Source organism: Stomoxys calcitrans, chromosome 4 (assembly GCF_963082655.1).
Source record: "Stomoxys calcitrans chromosome 4, idStoCalc2.1, whole genome shotgun sequence".
NCBI lineage: Eukaryota > Metazoa > Arthropoda > Insecta > Diptera > Muscidae > Stomoxys > Stomoxys calcitrans.
The window spans coordinates 46,984,678-47,008,337 of NC_081555.1; positions in this window are offsets into that span (position 1 = coordinate 46,984,678).

Sequence of the window (23,660 nt, forward strand, 5' to 3'; positions counted from 1 at the left end):
TTATTAACTACTAGTAAATTTTATGGCGACCTTCGCACCAAATCTATAAAACCACCATGCATGCAAGAAAACAAATACAATTACTATCCATATACACATGTATATAGTGGGTAGGCTAACTGACAGTTCGTTTACAAGTTTGTTTCACCTAAAAATAGAAGACCCAAAAGGTCTCACAAAACTATGTCAGAATTATGTGAAGGGAGGGGAGTGGGAGGGATTGAACAAGTAGGAGCATACTCTATCTCCAACTGAATCTGAATCGAACCAATTACAATGTCGTGTCATGTTATTGCGGTTTCTCAATCGTTTATTAATCATTTTTCTTACCTCATCCTACAATCATACTTAACACCTTGTCTGTGAAACGCCCAGACGCTCGAAAGACACCTTCTTCTTCTCTTCCTTTATGAGGAGGTGACGAATGTTGTGTGTAATTCTTGTTTCCTGATAAGGTCCAAGAAATTTCTGTGATTTGTTTCACAACGTTTATGTGCGGCTAGACATTTCTATACTCTCTCGCCGCGACTACACAGCCCCATTACAACGTCAAGTGTGGAGAAGCATAGCTTTTGCCGTCCGTCCGTCCATTCCTTCATATTTTTAGTTTTTGAATGTGAAAAAGGTGTTGGAAATAATTGCTTTGGCGTTTTTCGAAAAATTCAAGCAACGTGACTTGACAATAACTGTGTTCTACTCTTGTGGAAACCGCCAAAAAGGTGCAGTTAAATATAATTTAAGAGTGTTTGTTTTGTTTGCTGAAGTTGGCTGAGTTGTGTATTTTGTTTAGATAAAAATCAATTAAAAACAAACGCCAAAGCGTTTCTATAGACCGCAAAAACAAAACAAAATAGAAAAGAAAAGAAAACAATGAAATTCATCACACAACTTATGTACAACTCAAAGTGAAATTCACTTAATTGTTCCCAAATCCCCACTAGAAATTCATTTATGATATAAGGGGGGACTCAATCTCAGAAATCTTTAGAATAACTTTGGTTTTTATTGAACTGGGTTTTAGGTCAAACCAAAATAATGTTTAGTTTATTAGGAAGAATAAAGTAATAACAAAGAGGGATTTAAGTTTTGATTTAATCTTTTAACATATTTCAAGGGTTTTTTATACCCTCCAACATAGGATGGGGGTATACTAATTTCGTCATACTGTTTGTAACATCTCGAAATATGCGTCTAAAGTATATATATGCGTCTAAAGTATATATGCGTCTAAAGTATATATATATATTCTAAAGTATATTCCATAAAGTATATATATTCTTGATCGTCATGTCATTTTAAGTCGATCTAGCCATGCCCGTCCGTCTGTCCGCCCGTCCGTCCGTCTGTCCGCCCGTCCGTCCGTCCGTCCATCCGTCTGTCTGTCAAAAGCATGCTAACTTTCGAAGGAGTAAAGCTAGAGTCTTGAAACTTTGCACAAATACTTTTTATCAGTGTAGGTCGGTTGGGATTGTAAATGGGCCAAATCGGTCCATGTTTTTATATAGCTGCCATATAAACCGATCTTGGGTCTTGACTTCTTGAGCCTCTAGAAGGCGCAATTCTTATGCAATTTTATTGAAATTTTGCACGTAGTGTTTTGGTATCACTTCTAACACTTACGCTAAGTACAGTTTACATCGGTCCATGTTTTCGTATAGCTGCCATATAAACCGATCTTGGGTCCTGACTTCTTGAGCCTCTAGAAGGCGCAATTCTTATCCGATTTTATTGAAATTTTGCAGGTAGTGTATTGGTATTCTTTCCAACAACTACCCTAAGTATGGTTTACATCGGTTCATGTTTTGATATAGCTGCCATATAAACAGATCTTGGGTCTTGACTTCTTGAGCCAATAGAGCGCACAATTTTTATCCGATTTGGTTGAAATTTTCGTTATGACTTCCAATAACGGTGCTAAGTATGGCGTAAATCGGTATAGAACCTGATATAGCTGCCATATAAACCGATCTGGGATCTTGACTTCTTGAACCTCTAGAGTGCGCAATTCTCATCCGATTTGGCTAAAATGTTGTACAACGGCTTCTCTCATGACTTTCAACATACGTGTCTAATATAGTCTGAATCGATCTATAGCTTGATACAGCTCTCATATAAACCTATCTCCCGATTTTGCTTCTTGAGCCCCTACAAGGCGCAATTCTTATCCGAATGAACTGAAATGTCGCACAAGGATTTCTACAATGTTCAGCATTCATTTGTGGTCCAAATCGGACTATAACTTGATATAGCTCCATTAGCATAACTGTTTTTATTCATTATTCTCTGTTTGCCTATAAAGAGATACTGCGCATAGAACTTGACAAATGCGATCAATGGTAGAGGGTATATAAGATTCGGCCCGGCCGAACTTAGCACGCTCTTACTTGTTTCTTTTTAACAAATTTAGTCTCCAGCCAAACAAATTCGTACATGTCTAATAATACAATGAGGCCAATAGACTTATGGACAAATATGGTAGTTAGCAGCGGTAGATTTCATCACCTCGATAGTTGTTGGGCCACATGAATGTTTCGGGATGAAATAACGTGTTACCAGATCGATTGTAACTTATTACGTATCGACATATCTTACTATCGATTATTAGCCTATACTTACTTAAATTATTGCCTTATGACGTCAAAGGCTCTGACACAGCTGGAATTTGAACAGTTATTTAGAATAGTAGTACTTCAGTCGTATCCTAATTACTTTGGTTCTAGTAAGATTTCTTTAGTTCTGCAGAAACTGATTGAATTGAAGAACGAATATTTTTCTTTTAAGTTATATGTTGAGCATCTACCAAGTAAAACCCGGGCCGAATCTCGCGAACCCACCACCATGAATTCTGCTGAAATATGGGAGCTATATCATGTTAAGACCGAAATGGACCGTACTTGGCGTTGTTGAGAGTCATAATAGAAAGCTATATGCAAAATTTCAGCCAAATCGGATGAAAATTGAGGCTTCCAGGGGCTCAAGAAGTCAAATCGGTTTATATAAAAGCTATATCATGTTCCTGATCGATTTGAACCGTACTTAGCATAGTTGTTGCAAGTCAAAGTATATCACTATGTGCAAAATTTCAGGGATATCGGACAAAAATAGCGGCTTCCAGGGTTTAGGAAGTCAAATCGAGAGATCGGTTTATATGGGGGCTATATCAGGTTATACACCGATTTGGGCCGTACTTAGTTCGTTGTTGAGAGTCACAACAGCATACTATGTGCAAAATCGGATAAAAATTGAGGCTTCCAGGGGCTTCCAAGAAGTCAAATCGGGAGATCGGTTTATATGGGAGATATATGAGGTTCTTGACCGATTGGGACTGTACTTAACACAGTTGTTGGAAGAACAAAAAAAAAAAGAACAAAACACTAAGTGCAAATCGGACAAAAATTGTGGCTTCCATGAGCTCAAGAAATCAAATCGGGAGATTGGTTTAAATGGGATCTATATCCAAATCTAAGCCGATATGGCCCATTTGCAATCCCCAACGACCTATTTCAATATAAAGTATCTGTGCAAAATTTCATGAGGCTAGTTCTACGCGTTGGACCGATAATATCGAATAGGTTCAAAAGACCACATACTGCTCAATACTTAATCGGATCCAAAGGATGGCTTGTTTGTGCATCACAGTCGCACTGAGGACGACACCATCTGATGCACTGAATTTAATGCTACATCTAATGCCTCTGGAGCAACCACTGCCGTGAGGTTAAGGGAGCTTTCTTATTGGTCATGTGGCGGCTACGGACAATGTGTTACCCTGATACAATATCCGATGTTGCAGGCGGTGTGGAAAAGTACTGTACCACTATTCCTGATAGAACCGATTGGAACTACGATATGCCTGGTAATAGAAGTTATATAGAATTCTAAACGGATGGTTCCAAACTAAACGACCAGGTGGGCTTTGGGGAGCACTCTAAAGATCTAGAACTGATCATATCGAAAAGGTTACCCGACCACTGCAGTGTGTATCAAGCAGAGATCCTTGCAATTAAGGAAGTGGTGGAATGGCTAAGATATGTCATAACGACGATTAGCATAGAAACAATCCCTGTAAAACGTATTTCTGAACACAAAAACCGCCCTTGGCTGTCGTAAATGTCTCAATGAGATAATTGAACAGTTCAAAATGCACCAGTTCTGTATGCCGGGCCACAGAGATATCCCAGAGAATTGTAAAGCGGTAGAGCTTGCGAGACTAGGAACTACCCTACACATTTCAAGGAAATTGGAGTCTGTGGGTATGCCTTTAGCCACATGTAAGTTAAGTCTTCAGGTGCCCTAAATGATAGATAGTCACAAAGAGGAGGCTGAGAGCATTCCAAAACCATGTGGCCTAATCTAGACTAGTTCTCATTTCTTTGAGAACCTGTCTATTTTGGCGGATGTTAACATTCATTGTTGTTGTTTGGCTTTTTAAAGCGATTTGGTTTGTTCAACGGTGGGAACTAGTAGGCATATTCCTTCTTCTGTTCCTGCCACTTAAACCTTACCTAACCTAACCTAAAACCCAAGAGGAAAGAGACAGACCCATTGATAAGTACACGAATCGTTCAAGAAACACCTTCAGATTCGCTTTTGTTTTGTCCGTTTGTCAGTCTGACCATGTTTAACTCTTCGGAACGTACAGATCACAATTTTCATTCGATTAGCTTCATCATTCCAGAGGGAAATCTCAATGAGGGGTCGGGTGACACTAACTCTTACCCAAAAATACTGAGTGCCAATTATATTCGGAATGACAAGGCGAGTTATTTGTGAAGTGAGAATTGTTGTGCTATTGGAGCTATATCAAGTTATAGTCCGATTCGGACCATAAATGAATGCTGAACATTGTAGAAGTTCAGTTCATTCGGATAAGAATTGCGCCTTGTAGGGGCTCAAGAAGCAAAATCTGGAGATAGGTTTATATGGGAGCTGTATCAAGCTATTGATCGATTCAGACCGTATTAGACACGTATGTTGAAGGTCACGAGAGAAGCAGTTGTACAAAATTTCTGCAAAAACGGATAAAAATTGCGCCCTCTAGAGGCTCAAGAAGTCAAGATCCCAGATTGGTTTGTATGGCAGCTATATCAGGTTATAAATCGATTTGCGCCATACTTAATACAGTTATGGGTAGTCATAACAAAGCACCTCACGCAAAATTTCAGCCAAATTGGTAAGAATTGTGCCCTCTAGCGGCTCAAGAAGTCAAGACCCCAGATCGGTTTATATAGCTGCTATATCAAAACATGAAGCGAGACCAAGGTTCCTTTGGTTAAATATTCCTTTTGCTTTCGTTGTACTGGAGATGCCATAAACAAAAAATTTCGTTTTGTTAGTCAAGTGCTATAAGCAACAAATCTCAATTATGGATCTAAATGTTATGAGTGACTCGTCTACAAATAAAGTTTAAGTATGAGGGGAACTTTAAAGCTTTTCTCTGAAGCCTAACTCATAATTTATTAATTATTTTAGAGCTTTACCTACTTATTGTAATAAATTTTATCTTATAACTAATATAAAAATAATAATGTTTTTAGTGGAAATTCCACTAACAAAGAGTTGTTTCATTACGACACAATTATAAGTTGGAAAAGTTTGTTTGTATTTAATGGAATACAGTTGGCAATTTAAGCGATTCAAATGAAATCTCTTCTCCCACATCAGCGTTTAAACATCATTAAAATTATCATTAATGTACGTGATTATTTTCTTCAAGTGTAGCCCACCAGCTGGAGCAGTCCGAGGCACGAAATACTACAAACAAACCAAATCACAATAAGAAAACAATCAAGAAATAATTTGAAAAGAAGCACAAAAATACGAAAAAACGACAGAAATTAAAACCTAAATTTAACAAGAAATTTCTTATCAAAACTCAACAATCTTGGAACTTTAAGGCAGAATAACACGCTCATAACCAACCAAACAACCAGTCAGCCAGTTAGCCAGCCAGCCAGTCAGTCAGACAAACAAAAGCGGTCCGAACGGCCAAAAACTAAACGGGCCACAATGTCAGCCGCAGCGAGAGCCACTACCAACCCAACTCCTATCAAGCGTAAAGAAACAGCTCTGTCAGCCAAAGGCTGTTTGTAAAGATTTGTTGTAATAACATTTTCAACATTTTGGCAGAGCTCCCCAAAAAATCTTTCAAAGATTTGTGGATGCGAGCAATCGTATTCGTTTAAATGTACGGGTGTGTGTCGTATTGTGTGCCTGTGTCAGCGGCCCCACTGTGCATCCCAAAAGGCCACATCTACTGATGGATCCAAAAACATTTTGCTGGATTCCAAGCAATGCATAAATTTTGTCCACCCGTTTAAAAGTCGTTGGTAGATTTGCGATGATGTACAGTGGTGTCAATATGAAATGTGAAAAGCCGACAATATGCAAGACCAACTTTTTTATACCTAGCAACTTAGGATCGGGTATACTAATCTAGTCACCCCCAAATTTTGATCTGTAACTGACATGTGACATTTTGAGTCGATATAGTCATGTCAGTCCGTCTGTATGTGGAAATCATGATAGGAACAAACGAATAAAGATCTCTGCTATAAATTTTGCACATATACTTATTATTGATGTATGGGTTGCCCAAAAAGTAATTGTCGGTAATATAGTCGGCGATGACAAATTTTTTCAACGGCTTGTGACTCTGTAATTGCTTTCTTTCTTCTGTCAGTTATCAGCTGTTACTTTTAGCTTGCTTTAGAAAAAAAGTGCGCGAAATTTTGTTTACATTTGTTTGTTTGGCGTCAATTTTAATATGGGTACCACATGTATTGAAAGAAATTCATTTAACAAACCGAATCAACGCTTGTGATATGCATTAAACGCAATGAATTCGATCCGTTTTTAAAACGAATCATAACCGGAGATGAATAATGGATTGTTTACAACAACGTTAGTCGAAAACGATCATGGTCCAAGCATGGTAAACCACTTCAAAGGCTGATATCCACCAAAAGAAGGTTATGCTGTCTGTTTGGTGAAATTGGAAGGGTGTGGTATATTTTGAGCTGCTTCCAAGGAACCAAACGATTAATTCGGATATTTACTGTCAACAATTGGACAAATTGAATACAGCCATCAAGGAGAAGCGACCAGAATTGGTCAATCGTAAAGGTGTCATATTCCACCAGGACAACGCTAGACCGCACACATCTTTGGTCACTCGCCAAAAACTGAGTGAGCTTGGCTGGGAACTTTTGATGCATCCACCATATAGCTCTGACCTTGCACCATCACACTACCATTTATTTCGATCGTTGCAGAACTCCTTAAATGGTAAAACTTTCGGCAATGATGAGGCTATAAAATCGCACTTGGTTCAGTTTTTTGCAGATAAAGGCCAGAAGTTCTCTGAGCGTGGAATACTAAATTTGCCAGGAAGATGGCAAAAGGTTATCGAACAAAATGGCAATTATATATTTGATTAAAGTTCATTCTAAGTTTTATTAAAAATGCATTTACTTTCTTTTAAAAAATCCGCAATAACTTTTTAGGCAACCCAATAGTTCCATTTACAATAATCCTTCGATTTGATTCGTAGGCCGCTAAAAGCCGCAATTATTATACGACTTGGACGAAATTTTCCACTAATTGTTCTTCTACTACTTTCAAAGTAAGAACTGGGCGAAGTAAATACCAAATTGGTCTATAATCTAAGATAGCTCTTATTTTAACCGATCGCTCGATTTGACATCTTGACACATTGGAAGCCGCAATTGTTATCCGATTTGACTGCAATGTCTTGATAGTCTTAAAATTCTAAGTCTTTTTAGCCTTGTCCGTTCATCTGCCTGTAAGCTTGAAATTGTGCACACTTCTAATTAGTGCATGTTTTGATATGCCAATTTGACCATGAACTTTCCATTTAGGAAAAGGGGGCAAACTTTTCACATGTCAATGAGTGCTGTCCGTTTCAAGGTTCAAGCCCAAACCTTTTATACCCAACACCGAAGGAAGGGGGAAAATTAAGTTTGTCATTCCGTGTGCAACACATCGAAATATTTCCAACCCCATGAAGTATATATATTCTTGATCAGCGTAAAAATCTAAGACGATATAGCCATGTCCGTCCGCCTGTCTGTTTAAATCACGCTACAGTCTTTAAAAAAATGGAGGCCACCGTAGTGCAGAGATTAGCATGTCCGCCAATGACGCTGAACGCCTGGGTCCGAATACTGGCGAGACCATCAGAAAATTTTTTCAGCGGTGGTTTCCCCTCCGAATGCTGGCAACGTTTATGAGGTACTATGCCAAGTAACTCTTCTTTCCAAAGAGGTGTCGCAATTTGTCACGCCGTTCGGACTCGGCTATAAAAAGGAGGCCCCTAATCATTGAGCTTAAACTTGAATCGGACTGCACTCATTGATATGTCAGAAGTTTGCCCGTGTTCCTTAATGGAATGTTCATGGACAAAAATTGCATTACAGTCTTTAACAAGTAAAAAGGCGTTAAGTTCGACCGGGCCGAACTTTGGATAACCACCACCTCAGGTATATATGTAAACCACCTTTCATCAAAATCTGGTGAAAATTGCATACCTTATGTCCCATAGCGGTTATATCGAAATATGATCCGATTTGTACCAAATACTAATAAGTACAAGTCAATGTTCAATTGTGTATAACAAAATATATTGGTCTTTTTAGTAGCTATATCTAAAAATAAACCGATCTGAACCATATACAACATGGATGTCGAAAAGCCTAACATAAGTCACTGTGTCAAATTTCAGTAAAATCGGATTATAAATGCGCCTTTTTTGGGGCCAAGACTTTAAATCAAGATATCGGTCTATATGCCAGCTATATGTAAACCTTGATCGATCTATATCAAATTGCAGAAATATGTGGAGGGGCTTTACTCAACCTTCTGTCACAAATTTCGGCACCATCGGACAATAAATAAGCCTTTTATATGGGCAAAACCTTAAATTGAGAGGTCGGTCTATATGACAGCTATATCCAAATCTTTACCAATCTGAGTGAAATTGAAAAAGGACGATAGCTGCCATATTAACCTATACCGTAGCTGCCATATAAACCGATCTCCGGATTTGACTCCTTGATTTGGCGATCCATAACCTGATATAGCTCCTCTATAAATCAATCTCCCGATTACACTTATGAGCCTCTAGAGAGCGCAATAATTATCCGATTTGGCTGACATTTTGTACAATGACTTTTTTTCATGATCTCCAACACAGGTGCCCAGTAAGGACTGGATCGATCTAAGACCTGATATAGCTCCTATATAAATCGATTTACCGATTTGAGTTCTTGAGCCTCTAGAGGGCGCAATTTTTTGTCTGATTTGGCTGCAACTTTGTATTATGATGTTGTCTATGACGTTTTCTATGACGTTCAACATACGTACCAAGTATGCCCTCATCCGGGTCAGAACTTGATATAGCTTCCAAATAAACTAATCTCCCGATTTGATTTTATGAGGCCCCATAGGGCTATCTTGATACATTGTCTTATCCATTATCATTTGTTTGCCTATAAAGAGATACCCGGCAAAGAACTTGACAAATGGTATCCTTGGTGGAGGGTATGTAAGATTTAGGAATTCCCAGTTAGTAAACAGGGAGGAGGAACTACTAATGGAGACTCACTTCCCAGCTAGGCAGTTAAAGGTTATCAAGATCTCATCAGTGACGTTATTGACGTGGAGAAGATAGTGTGGGTGATTGACATTTTAAAGTCATTTAAATGTCACCGTCAGGGTGACATCTCGGCGCTACTGCAAGAGTCTCATGGTGTTATTCTGCCAAGTTTAAAACGGATTTTCAGGGCAACCCTGGCATTGTCCCACATACCGAGGATATGAAAAGAGGTCAGGGTTTACCTAACCACTGGAAACACTGACAGACCTGAATGAGGTGATTGAGGACTAATACCGGAGAACTTCAGTAGGGCACAACACACATATCGTTCACCAAATTTTATGAGAAGTCCCTTGGATTGAATGAGTACGCTTTGAAGGTATTCATGGTTAGTGAAGGGCCATATAACAAACAAACTGGGTATATGGTCGATTATCCTCGCCCCGAACCGCACAGAGGTCAATCCAAATATCCCCGGTGGAGTCTTCCAACGAACACTTGGTAGAGTATGTGGTCCGGAGGCGGATGAAAATGGGAACACCCTAAAGAGGGTTGTTCTCGGCGATTCCCTGGAACTTGGTAATAAACGAATTCCTTCGATGTTATTGGGGGACGGGACGGCACAAAACTAATCGTATGTGGCGAAGTGTTACACATCCGGGGCAAATTTTTGTCAGTGATCAGCGAGATGATCGACTGAAACTTTGCACACAATTTAAAACAAAACTTCTCTCGATGTGAAAACTTTTCTCCAAAGAGGTGTTGCACTGCGGCACGCCATTCGGACTCGGCTATTAAAAGGAAGCCATTTGTCATTGAGCTTGAACTTGAATCGGACTGGACCCATTGATATGTAAGAAGTTTTTCCCTGTTTCCTAGCGGAACGTTCAATGGCAAAATTAATCGTATTAGATCAGCGATATCATGAAATGGTCACTTGCAAGACAATCGAGATGGGTTTCGAGAAATGGATTAAGGACTATTACAGGGAAGACAAACCTGGTGCTCTTCACTCGAAGATATGAGAAACAAAATTTACACTCTCTTCTTTAGACGGGAGTACTTGTTGAAGTAGGAAATATCTAGATCAAGTCCTAGGGTCGCAACTATCCTGGAAAAGCAATACGAAAGAAAGAAAACGAAAGGCGCCGTTCGCTATCTGCCCCTGCCCATGCACATCCGATATAAAACTTTGTGATACTAGTGCTGACATATGGGGACTGATATCATGAAAGACTGTGGTGAAGAGCATTTGCAATAGGGATTTCCAGGAGGTGCAAAGACTGACCTGCGTCGGAGTCACTGGGGCGTTAAGATCTACATCACAGGCAGGTTTAGAAGGCATGCAATCTTTTGAGGTCTATAATCGCCAAGGCTGCGTTTAGGCTAAGAAACTCGGCTTTCTGAGGGGAAACGGATGCGACCATTGTTCCATGTTAGATATTATAGTTTGCTGTACTGACCTCCTTCTTATTTCCTTTCAGAAATAGAGTCGTTTTATCACAATCCGGATATCCCCATAGCACGTAGACCTTAGACATTGACCACGAAAATCTTATGGGAAGATCCGGATCGTGAGAAGACGAAGCTGTTACTGAAATGAAGTAAGAAGGATGTCAGTATAGCTTTCGGTATCATAAAGTGAAACATAGAACTACAAGCATGGGGGAAACACGATAAGAAGTTGGAGTATTGCCACTGGCGGGTTTTCGCCGCTAACAGACACAGGCCCTAGGTGGGGTAACAATACCAGGCACGTACCAACTTAAGGTCGTGGTATGGAAAACAGTTTGGTATTTTGTAAGTAGCACGAAATTCCTGACTTAGATTTTCTTTTTCAAGGTTAAGATAGTTCAGAAAGTTTAAGAAAGTTCAAATTGTGTTCAGAGACGAAGCTCATTTTTGGCTTAAAGGGTACAGCCAGAAGCATTGCAAGAGCTACTAATATATCCAGAAAAAGTAGCAGTTTGGTGCGGATTATGGGCTAGTGGCATCATTGGACCGTACTTCTTCAAAGATGATGCGAATCGTAAAGTCACTGTGAATGGTGAGCACTATGGTGAGATGATATACATTTTTTTTGTCCAAAATGCAAGAGCATGACTTGCACGACATGTCATTTCAACTAGGCCCTTCTAGTTGAAATGACATGCCACACAAAATTGCAAATTTTACCCATGAACATTTTACTAAGGAACAGGGGCAAACTTCTCACATAGCAATGAGTGCAGTCCGATTCAAGTTTAAGCTCAATGATATGGGACTCCTTTTTTAAAGCCGAGTCCGAACGGCATGCCTCTTTGTCGAGAAGTCTTTACATGGCAAAGTACCTCAGGGAAGGTACTTCGCTAACGAGTTCGGTGAACATTTTATTTCACGTTCGGGACCGGTCAATTGGCCGACTAGAGCGTGCTATTTAACGACTTTAGACTATTTTTTGTGGGGCTATGTTAAAGTTCATGTCTATACAGACTCGCCCGCTTCAATTGACGCATTGGAAGACAACATTGAAGCATTTAATCGTGGGATACCGGCCTTAATGTTGGAAGGAGTATGCCAAAATTGGACCGTACTATCGATTCAAATAAAGATTTCTTGATTTTTTCTGAATTTTATGTGTTTTTTAAACCTTCCTTTAGCTCTTAAAAAATCACACTTTATGTGGTTCCGAGGCATTGGTGCTGGTAGAAACAGCCGAGGGAGTTGTTGGAGCGTTTGGGAAAAAGTTTTTTCGTGGAATTTATGCATCAGTTTGCATTGATGGAGATAGAGGTTTACATTCAGAACCTAGAAACTTATATCTGTTTTCGACTGCCTGACCATAATATGGTCCTGCAGGCGGAGATCCGGGCGATCACGGAATGCCTAAGGTGGTGTGGTGTTAACTTGAGGACGTCGAGTGGGAACATCTGTACGGACAGTAAACTGGCCATCTGGGTAATTACAACCGAGACGGTAAGGTCACGAAAGGTTTTGGATTGTTAGAAGGAGATTAACGCCCTATTTGAGGGTGGCACGATCCGCATCGTTTGGGTGCTGGAAAATAACGGTGTAAACGGGAAAAGCAGACGATTTGTCAGCGAAGGCCAGAGGACTGCCGTCAATAAACTTGGTTAACCCGAAGCCTTTCGGGTCGACACAGTCTGAGTTAATGGTGTAGGCGACGAACAGGTATGTAACACTGTGTAACAGCGAAACGGTCGGTGGGACGGCGAAAATCCTATAGAGAACTCAGGATAGTGGGAAAGCGAGGCTATTACTAAAGGAAGTAAGCAGAATGTCAGTTTTACTATCATATATGGACATAGGAGTACGAGCTCACTTATGCAAAATTGGTGCGGCAAGTGATATAATGTGTAGAGCATATGGGGAAGATGCTGAATCGTCGGAGCATTTATTATTCATTGCCCGGCTTTCGCGGCTAACAGACAACGCCACTTGGATCCAAAACAATTAGGGATTTTGTAAGTTGCACATTATTCCTGAATTAGATTTTATTTTTCGAGGTTACTGTTTAATATTTAGAGCACACAACAAGTCGATAACTGGCGTAGGTGTATGTCCATAATGGCATGGGCGGATTAATATAACCTAGCCTATATGCGGTGTGTAGACTGATTACGGTTTCAGACTATTAGCAACGATACTGATTTGGGAAAGAATCTTCAGAGTTCGTTTCCCGAAAGAGGGAAGTTGGAGGCTTATGGTGTGATTGGGGAGGATGAGACTTCAGTTTTTGCAAATGGCTTCAAGATAAGTTAGAGACGTATTTGGGGATCAATTCCGCGAAACTCGACATCATTGAGACTTCTTGGTCTATCCCAGACGTATGCCATATCCGTATGCCATATCCGAGACCCTGCTCCACCTCCTCCTTTTAATTTATGTCATGTGACCCACAATTTATCCACCTGTTCCGTAGCATATGGTTCATGTGGTGGTTTAGTGTTTCCCAAACATCCCATTATGGAACAAATTGGAGGGAATCTAACTTCTCACAATATCAGTGAGTGCTGTCCTGTTTTACGCCAAGTCCAAACGGCGCGTCACTGAAAAGTGACACCACGTTGTCGAGAAGTTATACATGGCTGAAATACTCACAAGTGTTGCCAGCATTTGGTGAGGGGATAACTACCGCTGGAATATGTTTAAGGTGTTCTCGCCGGCAAGGTTTGAACCCGGGCGTTTGGGCAGGATAGGCGGGCATACTAACCTATGCACGATGGTTTATCCAGTCTTTTTCAAAACCTAGTCCACCCGCTCTAAGGATTGGGTTAGTGTGTCGATCCGCCCCCTCGATGTTAATGCATACCGCCAAGGTGTACGTCTTGGCATCGAAGGATTCTTCTATGTTATTTACAAAATCGTGTAGGGCAGTCTCCATCGATCTCCCTTGACATAGGCATATGCTGTTTGTATTTGAGCAGTTCGCTGGATGTTCTGCTCTTTATCATGGTATTATCCACAATACAGTCCATGGCTTTGAGTAGAAAGGACGTAAGGCTTAAAGGTCTGTAAGCCTTCGGTGTGGCATAACTTGCCTTGCCTTGAGGCTTTTCTAATGCTGTAAATACAACTTTTTTTTAAGATTTTCGCAAATTCAGGACTAACGTTCAACTGTGAAAGGAAATGTTACACAATTACAATAAAAATAGTACTTACCAAATAAAATTAATTTGTTTGTCGCTATGGTATTCCAAACGTTTTATTTCGTTGTGTGTACCGAAAGTGCAAAATACCTGCAATTGAACTTCACGTCCAACATTTTCGAAGGGATAAAGAAGGGAACTCATTTGGGACCATTGGCCAAAGTTTGGGGATATTAAATGCATGTTATGCGTTGCGTGTATACTGTAATTCTATATGGTGTAGTGTAGTAGTACTATTCAATAAGTTCCAATGGCCTTCGGATGACAAATAGTCGCAAACTGAAGTGGACATATAGAGCATGTCAGCATTCGCAAAATTATTAGCCTTGTGATCTGGGGAGTTTAACAGTAAGAACTGGAAGGTACGTCCGTCTATTGCACCTGTAGTATCACAGTGGACAAATATATCGAAGTGAGTCTCATTGTAGGCTGCCACTAATACTTACTCTTACCTTTCCCATATTTCCATTTCTCCGCCTGAAAGTAATTTCTTCCCACAGTCAGAATTTGATCGATAACTCGATTTGACTTCTTGCACCAATTTTTCCATTTCATAAAGTAACTAAAATTATCGTCGAGCATACCTTGCAGCTAAAGTACTCATTAAAAGCATTCCAAGCATAAAAATAGCCGCAGGGTCCCACTGTCTACAAACTTTTGACTCCAACGACAACAATTTAAGGTTTGGTGAGCAAATAAAACTCATTTCAAATGCATCCATCGCTTTGCCCGAAACAACTCAGCGATTTTGTGTAGATGGCCTAGAAATAATTCAAGTGAAAATGAAAAAGCATCCAGCCATCAGCTCCAATAAAAACAACGCTTTAATTAATTTTATCTTTTTTACGAGAAGTCGCCCTGGCCCCTCTCGCAACCACACTCACTCACAAGAAGGTTTCATTTAGTGTAGTAAACATTGTCTGGAGGGTCTTTTATGTTCATTTATCGTAAAATTTATCACATTTTTTGTGTCTATTTTTTCGATTTGGATTTGTCGGTTGGTAGTCTGCTATAGAAAAGGTCAGATGGCCTTTTGGCTAATGACAGTAGCTTATGTTCCTGTTAATTTCTTCAGTGACGATCATAACTCAAATTGCATTTTAGGTAGATTAACAAAATTCCCCAAATTTTAAATGTATGCATAGATTTGTTTTTTTTTTTTTTTTGGTTTTTAATTTAAATGGAATGACTGAAATGTTTTTTTTTTTTGCTACAGTTTAATTTAACACGAATTTGATGGTTGTGATAAAATATGTTCAACGAATTTGAATTTCAGTTTACTTCGTTTTGAAGTATTTATACCCTCCACCATAGAATGGGGGTATACTAATTTCGTCATTCTGTGTGTAACTCCTAGAAATATTCATCTAAGACCCCATAAAGTATATATATTCTTGATCGTCGTGACATTTTATGTCGATCTAGCCATGTCCGTCCGTCCATCTGTCTGTCGAAAGCATGCTACCTTCCATATTTTGATATAGCTGCCATATAAACCTATCTGGGGTCTTGACTTCTTGAGCGTCTAGAGTGCGCAATTATTATCTGATTTGGCTGAAATTTTGCACGTGGAGTTTTGATATCACTTCCAACAGCTGTGCGAAGAATGATCCTAATCGGTCCATAACCTTATGTAGCTGCCATATAAACCGATCTTGGGTCTTGACTTCTTGAGCCTTGAGCGCAATTCTCATCCGATTTGGCACAAATTTTGTACAACGGCTCCTCCCATGGCCTTCAACATACGTGTGCAATATGGTCTGAATCGATCTATAGCTTGACACAGTTCCCATATAAACCGATCTTACTTCTTGAGCCCCGAATCGGACTATAACTTGATAATGGGAGGTAATCGGAGTAATTGAAGGAGAATATATTTTTTATACCCACCACCTATGGATGGATGAATGGATCACTAGTCTTGTATCCGCTTGTAACGAAATATTGATATGTGACTCCATAGAGTCTATATATGTATTCTTGATAGTCTTGACCTTTAAGTCGATTAAGCCATGTCCGTCCGTCCGTCTGTCGAAAATCACGTGAAATCACGATTGCGGTCGAAAGCGTAAGGCTAGACTATCGGCTGAAATTTGGCACGTAATATTTTCTTAAGACTTCCAACATCCATTGTCTTGGAAGCCATCAATTTCTAAGTCCTCCAAAGGCATAAACTTTTCCCTTTTACAAAGTTAATAATTCACACCAAAAGTGTCCTTATCTCTAATCATTCTCAAACGGCAAAGTTTTTGGTAGTTTTTTTTTTCTCAATTACATCACAGTATGAGTCGTGCTACTCAAGCGCGGTGAGTTCTTGACGACTAACAGTGATTTCAAGGAAAGATTTGTGAGGACTGTACCAATGGATAAGGAGCTGGTGTTTTTCACTCGGAGATATAAGGTACGGAAATTAGACCCTTTATTTTTCGACCGGACTTTGAAGTTGTCGAAGAGGCAAAATGTCTACATAAGTCTTGTCCTCGATTCTAAACTGTCCTGTTACATAAGTCTAGTCCTCGATTCAAAACTGCCCTGTTACTGGGTGAACAGAGTCATTGAACGGCCAGTGCTGACATACACCGAAAGAATAATTGATATCGTATGGTATCAAAGGTATTGATATAAAGCAATAAAGCCTTATGGTACTACTATATATATATTGTATAGTGTGTAACAAACGGTATTGTTTTGGTATTACATCACTACCAATACCGATGGTATCAATTCTTCTATCGTTGCATGGGGCATTGGTATGGTGGAAGGTTGAGGAAAGGAGGAATTGTACCAATTGGATACAGGTCTTAAGACTAACATGTGGTTGAATCAAAGGAGGGTTAAGTTGCACAACGCAGACAGTTTTGGAGACGATGCTGTATATGCACGGTACCACCATGGTTGCGCATAGGTTGAGGGAACACGGTATGCTGAAGCGTGACTATGGATGCGGCGGGTAGACTAAGAGAGGTTTCAGACTATCTGGCACCGATATCGATTCGGGATACGGTATTCAGGAGTTGCATTCACAGATGGCTCCAATATTGAATTGGTACGGCTTTGGGAGTCCATTACGAAACTCATGATAAAATGATATTCCGGGAAATAAAAAGGAAGGAAGGTTCTTCTTTTTGCAACCAAACGGTCATCCGTTTTGCATAGGTGACATTTGACGATCTACTGAATTTAAAAAAGAATATTGCCCGTGCGGAGTCGGTGGCAAGTTGGAATTCTCTACGTGGATGCCGAACTGCCAGATCATTCTAACCTACCGTCGACTATAGGAGGGCAAAGGCCTTCGATAAGAGACGACTTAGCATTACAATGGGATTTATAACTCGCCACTGATCGATAGGCCATATGGCTGCACACATGCGAATCCCCCGAATGCCTACTGCGGAAGTTGTCTTGACGGGGGTGAGGAAGGGACGATCTAAAACTTGGTCTACCGGGCACAGGCTTTGCATCTTGAGTAGATAGTTTTGTACTATCTGGGCACTCTTGTGTGCCTGTGTCTATGGGGTGTTCCGACAGGTACGTGAAAAAGACGGAATGGTTTCGACAATTCTTACCCAATTTAGGGTGACATTTTGAACGATTGTTTCCATCATGACTTCTAATATCCAAAGGGCTATATAACCTAAAACCATGTTACCACTAGAACCAAAATCCACTAGATTTATGCGTTGTTTTTCTCAGCAGTGACGTTTTTAACAGCGTTTTTATTGTGATTAGCATTTTTAGTATGTTCAGCATATACATTGCGGTAAGCAATTAAGTTTGTGAAAGGATTTTATTAAATTACTACTAATTTTTATAATTTCAGTAAGAAATTGTCAGATGATGAGAAAAAGTGCTGCCCAAAAATCCCAATAATAACCGGTACTCAATGAAATCGCAGTGTTGCATTTGAATTTGGAAGGAGATTTGCTAGATTTGTTCACATTGAAAAAGTATGGGAAACCTGGTTGCAAAACACGAGATTTCCGAAATCTCGTCGTTGCTTCCTAGTAAAGCGATCTCCACATTTGTCTTCTTGAGAACCGGAAGGTTGAACTACTTACCCGACATGAGCAAACCTTTAGTTTCTGCTCATATATAGGAATCAGTAGCAACGCGCCAGATGATGGAGAGGTTTCGGGAGAAAAGGAGAGAGGAGAAACGTCTATTCCGCAGAAAGAAAAAGGAAACGGAAAGGCGTGCGTGTGAGCGACTTAAGATGTATGGGAGGCAGAATGAAGTCCGGAAATTCTACCAAAGAATTAAACATCAAACCGATGGCTTTGGTGCAGGCACATCCTCCTGCAGATACATAGAAGGAAATCTGGTAACAGACACAGCTAACATGCTGAGGATATGGAAGGAACATTTTACCAAACTGCTAGTGTCCGACGTTGGCGGCGAAGAGGATACCGCAGAACCAATCAATGATGATGATGATATAGAATGTTTACCTCCTAGTCAGAATGAGGTCCAAGTAGCAGTGACCCGACCAAAGAACAACAAGGCAGCAGGAGCCGACGGGTTATCTGCTGAACTATTTAAGACCGGAGTCGACACGCTGACAAGGCGTATGCATCAGCTCAACTGCGCAATCTGGCTAGAAGAACGCATTCCCGATGATTGAAACCTCAGCATACTATGTCCCGTACACAAGAAAGGAGACAAGACGAAATGTGCCAACTACAGAGGGATAGGTCTTCTCCCCATCGCATATAAATACTCCCGAGCGTGCTGTGTGAAAGATTAAAACCTAGAGTCAATGAGACAATTGGGCCCTAACAATGCGGCTTTAGACCTGGTAAATCCACCCTGGACCAGATATTCACACTGCATCAAATCCTGGAAAAGACCCGAGAAGGACAAATCAACACCTACCATCTCTTTGTTGACTACAAATCCGCCTTTGACACTCCTTTCAAAGGTATTTCAAGCCATGTCTGAGTTTGGTATCCCTGCAAAATTAATAAGACTCTGCAGGATGACACTTGCTGATACACGTTCCTCAGCAAGAATAGGAAAGAATCTCTCCGAACCATATAATACCAAACGAGGTTTCAGACAAGGATACAGCCAATAGTGTGATCTCTTTAATATCCTGCTGGAGAAGATTATACGAGAGGCAGATGTGAATAGATATGGCACACTAATCACAAGAGAACACATGTTATTCGTCTATGCCGACGACATCGACATCATAGGTCGGTCACTGGAAGTAGTAACTGCTGCGTTTACAAGAATCGAAAGAGAATCTGTGAAAATGGTTCTGGCAGTAAATGAAGATAAGACGAAATGGATGGTTTCAACTCCCAAAAAACCTTGCACAACCGAGCAGATAAAGAAAATGGAATAAGTCGGAAACCACAACTTTGATATAGTCAGTAATTTTATCTACCTCGGCACCGCCGTAACCGAAACGAATGACACCAGTTTTGAGATTAAGCGAAGAATAATACTGGCAAACAGATGCTACTTTGGATAAGTAAGCAGTTTAGAAACAAGGCCACCCCTCGACAGACGAAGATTACACCTTACAAGACACTGATACTACCCGTTTTGTTATATGGTTTGAGGGATGGGTACTTGTGAACTTGTGACCAGTTTGCGATAATGAAGAATATAGGCGACGTATGAACAACGAGCTGTATGAGGACGATAGCATATATTGGGTTGCCCAAAAAGTAATTGCGAATTTTTCATATAGTCGGCGTTGACAAATTTTTTTAACGGCTTGTGACTCTGTAATTGCATTCTTTCTTCTGTCAGTTATCAGCTGTTACTTTTAGCTTGCTTTAGAAAAAAAGTGCGCGAAATTTTGTTTACTTTTGTTTGTTTGGCGTCAATTTTAATATGGAGCCCACAAAGGGCGCATTTTCGTCATATTTTACTTTATTATTTCCGTAAAGGAAAAAACGCGGAGCAGGTTGCTAAAAAGTTACGAGATGTGTATGGTGATAAAGCCTTAAAAGGAAGACAGTGTCAAAATTGGTTTCGCAAATTCCGTTCTAGAGATTTTTCACTTTAAGATGAGCCACGTTCAGGTCGGCCAAATGAAGTTGATGATGACCAAATCAAAGCATTAATCGAATTGGATCATCATGTAACTGAGCGTGAGATAGGAGAGAAGTTAAATATAAATATAAACCAAACGATCAATTCGGACGTTTACTGTCAACAATTGGACAAATTGAATACATCAAGGAGAAGCGACCAGAATTGGCCAATCGTAAAGGTGTCATATTCCACCAGGACAACGCTAGACCGCACACATCTTTGGTCACTCGCCAAAAACTGAGAGAGCTTGGCTGGGAACTTTTGATGCATCCACCATATAGCCCTGACCTTGCACCATCAGACTACCATTTATTTCGATCGTTGCAGAACTCCTTAAATGGTAAAACTTTCGGCAATGATGAGGCTATAAAATCGTACTTGGTTCAGTTTTTTGCAGATAAAGGCCAGAAGTTCTATGAGCGTGGAATACTAAATTTGCCAGGAAGATGGCAAAAGGTTATCGAACAAAATGGCAATTATATATTTGATTAAAGTTCATTCTAAGTTTTATTAAAAATGCATTTACTTTCTTTTAAAAAATCCGCAATTACTTTTTGGGCAACCATACAACGGCTGCGTTGGCTAGGTCATGGTGTCAGAATGGATGAAGAAGCTCCAGCAAAGAAGCCTTTTGAAAGCAAATACGGTGGTACACACAAACCGGGAAGACTAAAAGCCCGATGAAAAGATCAAGTAGTGGGAGACACCACGAAACTTGGTGTCATAGATTTTCGAATGAGCGTAAAAGTTCGAGGCGCTTAGAACGCTGTGCTGTGTTCGGCTAGTGGAACAAATATTCTGTCATAGCCAATTAAAGTAAGTAAGTATAGGAATGACATAAAAACTTAGCAAATGCTACGCATTGTGGAAGCTATATATGATCCAAATCTTACCTAGCCGTTACCTGTCTTTGGCAAAATTATATCAAAAGTGTTAACAATAAAAACGAAAATATTCTTATCTTTTGACAGTGATATTTCTGCATTTTAAACTTGGATTTTACTTTTATACCCCCTGGCTGAAACAGCTAAGGAAACAGATTTCGAAAGATATTAGACACGAATAATTTAAAGTTGGAAATATATGCTACTCGTACTAATGCCAATTTGACATTGTTTGAAATCATCACAGCTTAAACACTTTCAAACTACCTCCGCAGAGCATCAGTGACATCTGAATGCGTTCTATACATGCGGGGGAGAATGCTTGTGTTCTTTATCCATATCCTCCTCGTGTTTCAATTTCGTTTTCTTTGTGTTTTTGTTTTATTTTCTCGACATTGTTGAAAAGTTTTTCCTTAAATATTTACTCGTATTTGCACTTCTTTAACTTACTTTTCGGTTTCGATTTACAAAGACTTCCCATCTTGAGCCACTGCTACCTGCTTGTGCCATGTTCTACCACAGCAACAAAGTTCTTGAGGTGGATAGAGAATGTGACGACGACGATAGCTGTGGTAGATGTCTTAGATGTGCGCGCCTTTAACGTTGCTAAGACTCCTGTCGCTTGTCGTACAAGCACTTCTTGGGCCGCTGCAGTTGTCATCAAATCCTCCACACCTTCGCTAAGTTGCACAACGAACTTCTTAGCCAGTCTCTTTGCCTGTACAAAAACAACAGCATCAGTGGCAGTAAATACAAATAAGTGCGAATATCAGAAAGGGATGCATGCCGTAATACTACGCTGATACGGCTGCCTATTTATCCTAGAACATTACTTCGAAAGTATGCCGCGCGAAGTTAATTCGAACTTTTTTTTTGTGTTACCAGAGCCTCTTTTTGTTTGCGTGTTTAGCAGATGGTGTTGTCGCCGTTCTGTTGTTGTCTTAAGAAAGTTGTTCATGATGATGATGACGATATTCTTGTTGGGTGTTTTAAAATGTCTATCCCAACAAATGAGGAAAAACGAAACTTTTCCTTGTTGAAAATGTAATTACACTAAAAATTAAGCAAAAAACAAGGAAAAGCGAGAGGAAGCCAACAAAAACGAATGCAGTTAAGTTACTCTTCGTTTCTTGGTAATGCTGCTGGCAGCAATGGGACACGCTTTAAGGAATGCCGGCTATGCATAACGATAGGGACCGTGAGTGAATGCGAAGTGAATAGAAAGTGCAACAAGAGCAAAAACGTGGCATCATGTTAATACAACTATTTAGGATTTTAATTTTATTAAAATAAAGAAACGTGTTACAGTCTCCGGATTCTCCGGGCTTCGTGTTGTATAAAAAGTACCATACTGTTACTTTTAATCAAGAATCAGGACATACACTCTTTATTTTAAAACTCCATACAGTTTAAATGTGACAGATGGAAAACTATTCGTTTAATGTTTCTCGACATAATTTATTGAACATTGAAAGTTACGAAGGTATATAAAGTATCAAAATAAACAAGTAAAAAGGCGTTAAGTTCGGCCGGGCCGAACTTTGGATACCCACCACCTCGGATATATATGTAAACCACCTCTCATCAAATTCAAATACTAATAAGTACAAGTCATTGTTCAATTGTGTATAACAAAATATTGGTCTTTTTAGTAGCTATATCTAAAAATAAACCGATCTGAACCATATACAACATGGATGTCGAAAACCCTCAAATAAGTCAATGTATAAAATTTCAGTAAAATCGGATTATAAATGCGCCTTTTTTGGGGCCAAGACTTTAAATCGAGATATCGGTCTATATGGCAGCTATATGCAAATCTTCATCGATCTAGACCAAATGAAGAATTATGTGGAGGGGCTTAACTTAACCCTCTGTCCCAAATTTGGAAACATCGGACAATAAATGCGCCATTATGGGCCCAAAACATTAAATCGAGAGATGGGTCTAATGGCAACTATATCCAAATCTGGACCGATCTGAGTGAAATTGAAGAAGGATGTCGAAGGGCCCACCACAACTCACTGTCCCAAATTGCGGCGACATCGGACAATAGATGCGCTTTTTATGGCCCCAAAACCTAAAACCGAGAGATCGATCCATATGGCAGCTATATCCACATCTAGACCGATCTGTGCCATATTGCACTGTCTCAAATTGCATCAAAATTGGACAATAAATCCGCCTTTTATGGGCCCAAAACCTTAAATCGAGGGATCGGTCTATATGGCAGTTATATCCAAATCTGATCCGATCAGGGCCAAATTGACGAATAATGTCGAAGATACTAACACAACTTACTGTCCCAAATTTCAGCTAAATCGGATAATAAATGTGGCTTTTATGGGCCTTAGACCCTAAATCGGAGAATCGGTCTATATGGCAGCTATATCCAAATCTGGATCGATCCGGGCCAAATTAATGAAGGATATCGAAGGGCCTAACACAACTTACGGTCCCAAA